Here is a 6,554-nt window from a genome sequence, read left to right on the forward strand (position 1 = left end):
GGCTGTAGAAATACCGTCTCCCCCCCAAAACCAATATTCTGTTTTGTATTCAAATTTGTGCCCAGTATTGTCTGAGGGCTCACTTGTACAAACCACCTGTATCCTTCCCATGCCCACTGGCCCAGGGGGTTAAAGTGATCACCAAGTGACCACCAAGTCAGCAGAGTTAAGAGATGGGAAAGTTCTTAATGCTCCAAATCAGAAGTCATTCTTTGGGACAATGTCTAAATCCAGGCTGGTAACTTTAAAATATAAATAAATCTGAGAGAGCAAAAACCATAGTATGGATAAAAATAAAGGTAAATTTATTGGGAACAGAATTTGTGCCAGGCACTATTAAATTTAAGACTTAGGACAATCCATGAAATAGTGCAATTATTGGCCCCATTTTACAGACCGGGAATCTGAGGAACCAAGAAGTCGGATAACTTGTCCAAGATCACAACTAGTAAATGGTGAAGCAAAAATTCAGCCCAAATCTGTCCACCTCCAAAGTTTAAGCTATTAACCACTAGGGCATTCTACCTCTCAGGATATAGTTTCTCCTGCTATCCTTTCTCTACCCACTCTAAGGGAGGAGATGCTGAAAGGAAAAAAGAGGATCATTAAAAACATACTTAATATGTTTCAAAATTTTTGCCCAAGACTAGTTCTGTTTGTGTTTTCTGAAAGCCAGGGTGTCTCAGCAAGAGAATGAAGCTAGGTTAAGGGCTAGATCCTAAAATCAAATATTCAAATCAATTTCCCTTGGCTACAGGGTTAGCTGGTCCCTGCTGAGATAAAAAAAAAAATATGTCAAAGACAACTTCTGAGCATGTCCCTGGGGGATTTCCCCTGTTACTAGGAAAGAACTATGAGGTTGTTTTTACAGCTATTTCCAGTTCACGAGCACTTTCACATGCATTAGCTCACTTTGATTCCCAGGGCAGAGCAGAGTGGATAGCATTATCCCTTTAGTTTTATTAATTACAAATGATAAAACTGAGGCTCGTAACATTTAAGTGACTTGCTCTGCCCCAGGTCATACCAAAAATGATGAAGCCACAATAAACCTAAAAATGGGACTCCAATTTTGAGTCAAATGAATGTTTTCCCTTTACCTTCAGAGAGCTCCTGTGGCTAAGGCAGTTTTACAAATAGGACTTCAGTAGTCCCTAAGCCTCATTTTTACACCACTTCCACACATTCACATACACACACACACACATGTACACCCCCCCCCACAGAGAGAGAGACAGAGAGAGAGAGAACACATACAAATACACCTGACAGCTGCTGTCATTGTGATAAACTTAGGTCCAGATATAAAAGTGGGCCTTTGCAACTAGATACTCAATGACAATAATTCCCTGCCCTAGGAGGGAATTATTATACACCCAATAAGACCCCAGATTATCTCAAATTTACCCAAATATCTCTCTCCAAAAATCATTTATAGGAAGTCATGCAATATTTTGGGTGAGAGAAGGCACTGGATAGGAGACGAGGATGGAGAAATAGGTAATGAAATAATTTTATCTGCATAATACTTTATAGTTTTTAAAGTCCTTTCATGGCTCTCATTTTATTTGATTTCTAAATTCTGTGATATAGGCAGAGCTGATATTATTTTCATCATCTTTTAAAATAAGAACACTAAGATTCAGAATGATGAAATAACTTACCCAAGGATGGAAAAAGAAATTCATTTTGAAAGAGCCTTATAGCTCTTTAAGAGAGCCTCTCTGGACTCAGTTTCCTCATTTGTAGTATGAGAGAGTTGGACTAGATTTATTTTATTCAAGAAACTAAACAAGACAACACTACAGCTAATTTGCATCATAAATTTCCTCATGTATAGAATGAGAGGAAGACATGGATGCTCAATGCTTCCTTCCAGATCTAGCATTCTATGGGGATAGAATCTGCAGGACTCTAGAACTCACTCAGTGTTGCAGAGCAAGCTGAAACTTGGTCTGGTCCAGGCTCTTTGTCTCCCAAACCTGGCTTGTGAATAGGAGTGGGAGGTTGACTCTATAATCTCAACATCCCTGCTGTATCCTTCCCATGCCCACTGGCCCAGGAGGTTAAAGTGATCATTACCCCTATTCCCTCATTGAATAATCCAGAGTATGCTTTTCACATCCAATTCTCCCCATCCATAGTGGATGACCTCTCCTATAAGAGTCAGTCCTTGGGCTGTTTCTCTTTATTGGATCTAAATTTAAAGGCATCTCAAAGAGGACTCTCACCACGAACTACACTTAAAGACATTTCAGGCTTATGCTAGCAAGTTTCATGTAGCAGGAGATTTGAGGAGCTACAGACTTTTAGATACTCCTAAAATAACTCTTAGTAGACTAGACTCTAGTTATGGTACCACTTTCACTAGGAATATCACAGTGATTTCTCAGAAAATTTTCTTTCATTTTCCTTGGAAAAACCTAAACTTTACACACTTTTAAGTGACAGTAGACAATCCCTCTAATTAAGAAAAGGCTTAGCTCTCACTGAAGGTCTTTGCCTAATTCTTCCATTGCTGGTCCTCTCTTGGAGCAAAAGCTGAGGTGGGAACAAGTCCAACTGGCCCCAGTTCCTAGGTTTGGAGGCTATTAGCAGGTTCCCTAACCACACACGCACAGCAGTCTCCCTCTCACCTCAGCTGCCAAAATGACCCACCAGCCTAGCCCACTTTGCCATCCATATCCATCTCCGGCTGCACTCAGGAGCAACCACTAACTAGGGCAAAGTAAAGCTGGAGTTTATCATAATCACTACACCTCCCATTTGTATAAGTTTTTTTTTCCTTTCATTGGACCTTTATGTATATTTTCTCTTTTGGTCCTTGTCAGGGGAGAAAGCCAGGAACTGTAAAAATCCATGCAAAGGGGCTCCCTCATTCATGCTAACCAGATGCCCCCACACACACACAAAAAAAGTCAAAGCCTATGCAGAGAGTCACACATACTCAGTGTGCTTCAACCGTGCTCATAGATCTACACCGAGATAGAAATAAATATGTATGGGGTAGAAATAAATCCGCTTACTCTTGATTGGGAATCCAGAAACCCGGATTCTTTTCCCAACTTTGGCACTTACTTATATTATCTTGTACTCGTAAAAACCTCTACCCAAACTAGGTATTAATTTTAACATCTGTTCTAAATCTGTGCTGTTCAATGCAATAGCCATATCTACACATAGCTATGTTATTGAGTATCTGAAATGTGGCTATCGTCATTGAAAGATAGGATTTTTTTATTTTATTTTATTAATTTACATTTAAGTTTAAATAACCACACATGGCTAGTAGCTACCACATGGCTAGTGGCAAGAGCACAGAATAATGTAGGGGATTACATCACCCACACATTACTTAGATGATCTGTACCATCTCTCCTAGGTGGTCTATGCTATTCTGTTTGACAGGATTCAAACTCATCCAGCATTCTCAGTTGGATTGCTCGTGCCTCACTAAAACGGTAAGGCAGGGTTGCTTTATATTCATGGGGTACGCACTGGGACAGGAAGAGGGAAAGTGGTGAGAGCCATATTTCCAAAGCCAGACTGATTTTTTTCATTTTCTCCAGGTTTCTATAAGCTGGAACTAAAAGGTGAATCACAGCTAACACAGCCTCTATGAATGAGTGTATGAGTGTGTATAAAACTGGGGTATAAGTACAGTAACACTTTTTATCCACCCTTCCAAAGTACAACTAGTATTGACTGTGGAACAATTTCAGTCCTGAAGAAAAAAAATATGAATCCTCTTGATTTTGTGGTAAAATGAATACATCTTGAGAGAGCCTCTTTATCTCTGATGTCAGTTTACACATCTGTAATATGACAGGGTTGGACTAGATTGATTTATTCAACAAACCAAACAAGGCAATGAACTAACAGCTGAGGACATAAAAATGAATCAGACATGCCATACCTTCAGGGATTTGGTTTAATATAAAGTCTTAACAAGATGATTTTCACAGCCATTTTCAGCTCTGAGTCCATGTAAGCTATGAATCCTGTGGCTCATGTGTCAATGCTGTATGACTGAAAATTCCTTAACCTTCTACCCAAGTCCTATTTCATTAAGACAGATTCCCTATCCAACTACATGTTATTCCTCCCTCTCTTGCACCATTCTCTATTTGGTCTTCTCCACCCCAATAAGAAAGTAAGAACTCACAGAGTCTTGGAAAATGAGAAAGAGTGGAGAGATGGCAACAGAGAGGTATCATTCTGGGCACTTCGCACTTTCCTAAAATGACAGAAAATATGATGGTAGATATGTAATGAAGATGGATGGAGAAGAAAAGAAAGGATGAAGAAGTGAGGAAAGGAGAGAAGGAATCTGCTGTCAATTATAGCAAATGTGGGATAAATTGATGCAGATGTACAAGGCAAAGACCCATTTGGGGATGGGTAGAGCACTGCCCTTCCCATCAATCAGGAACAGAGAAGCAGCTAATGAAGAAAACAAGTAGGGGAGCACACAAAAGAACCACAGGGCATGCCCTCTCTGCCACAGCTATAGTGATGACATCTCAAAGCTCAAGGTTCTAGCCCCTTTCTCTTTTCTTCATTACCTAAGAATGAATTATTCTTCTACCATAATTCAAAATGGCTATAACATTTTAGACTGAAGGGGAAGTGATAATTCATCCTTCTCTCTTATAAACTTTCCCATAGATCTCTAGGGATCCAAATTCAGTTGAAGAAATACTATTAATAGTTAGAATGTCAGTTTAGTTAGTAAAATTCCCCAGTGGAGGAATTAGAAAGTCTGGTCTTGAATCCAAATATTATCTTCCCCTTTAATGTGGTTGGATGGCCTTTTCCCCCAAGCATCACCACCACCACCATAACCAAGGATTCTGTGAAAGGAGATAAAGATTCCAGGAGCCTTAAAGCCCTGGCCTCAGGTTGGCTGTGAGGTAATTCTGGTACACAAAGTTTGCAAAGTTTGAGCAAATGACTTTGTTCCTGCAGCAGGTAGGATGCCAGAAGGCTATTGCTGGGCTCACATTTTGAAAGTTAAAACTAGTTATTAGTTATGACATCATGTTCACAGAGTATTAAAATCACTGTATTTAAGCCCATCCACATATAGAACCTTCTCAGTATAACTCAACATAATTGATGCAATCAACGCATATTACAGTCTTATCCATTTGGTTTGTATTAATAACATCAAGGTGCCACCCCAGGCTCCAATCAGCACATACCAGACTGCTATGTCCCTATTCTCCAGAAGCTAGACTGAGTGTCCTACAGCTCCAATACCTAAGAGCCTAGCCAAAGGCCAAGAGTACTTACCTTGTCCCCAAATTCCTAAAACAGGACTACAGACAACAAGCTCAGTCATTCTAGACCATTTTCAGTGGGACAGAAAAAAAGCCACTTTTAATTCAATGGAGGCAATATATTCCTGTGGGGATTTCAGAAAACCAAGCTCAAACTAAGGCACTTATTTTCCAGCACATAAGGCACCAGAAAGGAAAAGGCTTTTTAGAATGTGGATAAAGCTACAAGTGTCATATGGGAGAAAGAAAGAGAGCAGCGAGAAAGGAACAGAGAGATGAAATTTATCTTGCTTAAGATCAACTTTCACATAATGCCAGTTATATTAGCATATACTGGTAGGATTATGTTTTCCTGCCTGCAAATGATCTAACTACCCCTAGTCATAAAGTTCAAACAGAACTAAGCCAGACAGAGTACATTCTTCCCTGCTTCCCATCTCAGAGCAGCTGAATGATTTCCTGAGAATTCTATTGCTGGAGCTAGGGGTAAAAGCTCATTTATACACACAACCTTCAAGACTCCAGTTTCTATTTTTCCTCCCTCTCTGTCCCTTCCCCTCCCCCACTTTGCACCCAGAGAAGCCAAACTCCGGGTATGTTTTAAACAGTTTGAGGACTAATCTGAAAGAGGAAGAAGAATCTGTGTGTATTGGCTAGCACATGTGCCCTGCCCTCTCCCCTCTCGAAAACAGCAACAACCCATCTTTCTAACAAAGCTTGCCTAGAGAGCAGGCACTCTGTGAATGGAGTGCTCTTTTAGGACCCTTCAGGGTATCCAGATTCACTGCACAGCTCACCAACAAGGCTTACCTCTCCAGGGAACTGGTACATTGGATTTACTGAAGACTTGGAGCTTGCTTCTGAAAGCAAACGCAAAAGGACCCTGAACTGTGAATGTTGGAGTTAGCAGGTAAGGAGATTCAGTATTTCAGTGCTGGGACAGTATATAGTATAATTCTGCTGATGTTAGATTTTAGCAAGTTCCCAGGAGTTTGGAGATAACAAATCTGCCTTGCCTGCTTTCTATTAGGCTGCTAGCATGAATTCATTATGCTTTATTTCTTGGCCAGAGATTTGATAATCTAACCAGTGTGTCAACAAGTATTTCTCAGTGCTTCTGCTAGGGCTCAATGTGGCAAAATACAGAGGGGACACTCCTCAAGCCTCCAGCACCTCCACAATTAAGCCAGAAATATAAAACATATTTTAAAATCCTATTTCGAGAGCTCAATGGAGTTTCTGTAATGTAGTGACAGTTTCCTTCAATATGGG

At 40.2% G+C, this 6,554-nt stretch overlaps 1 protein-coding gene across 1 annotated transcript in view; it reads left to right on the forward strand.

The window, feature by feature from the left end:
• The first annotated feature begins 5,885 nt into the window (after positions 1 to 5,885).
• Positions 5,886 to 6,554, forward strand: part of CYSLTR1 (cysteinyl leukotriene receptor 1) — a 23,451-nt gene continuing 22,782 nt past the window's right edge. Inside the window, exon 1 of the mRNA XM_012664105.1 lies at positions 5,886 to 6,192. The gene's annotated coding sequence lies outside the window, so the exon portion shown is untranslated. The remainder of the gene's footprint in view (positions 6,193 to 6,554) is intronic.

The sequence above is a fragment of the Propithecus coquereli genome, unplaced genomic scaffold (assembly GCF_000956105.1).
Source record: "Propithecus coquereli isolate 6110/MARCELLA unplaced genomic scaffold, Pcoq_1.0 Scaffold86, whole genome shotgun sequence".
NCBI classification, from domain to species: Eukaryota; Metazoa; Chordata; class Mammalia; order Primates; family Indriidae; genus Propithecus; species Propithecus coquereli.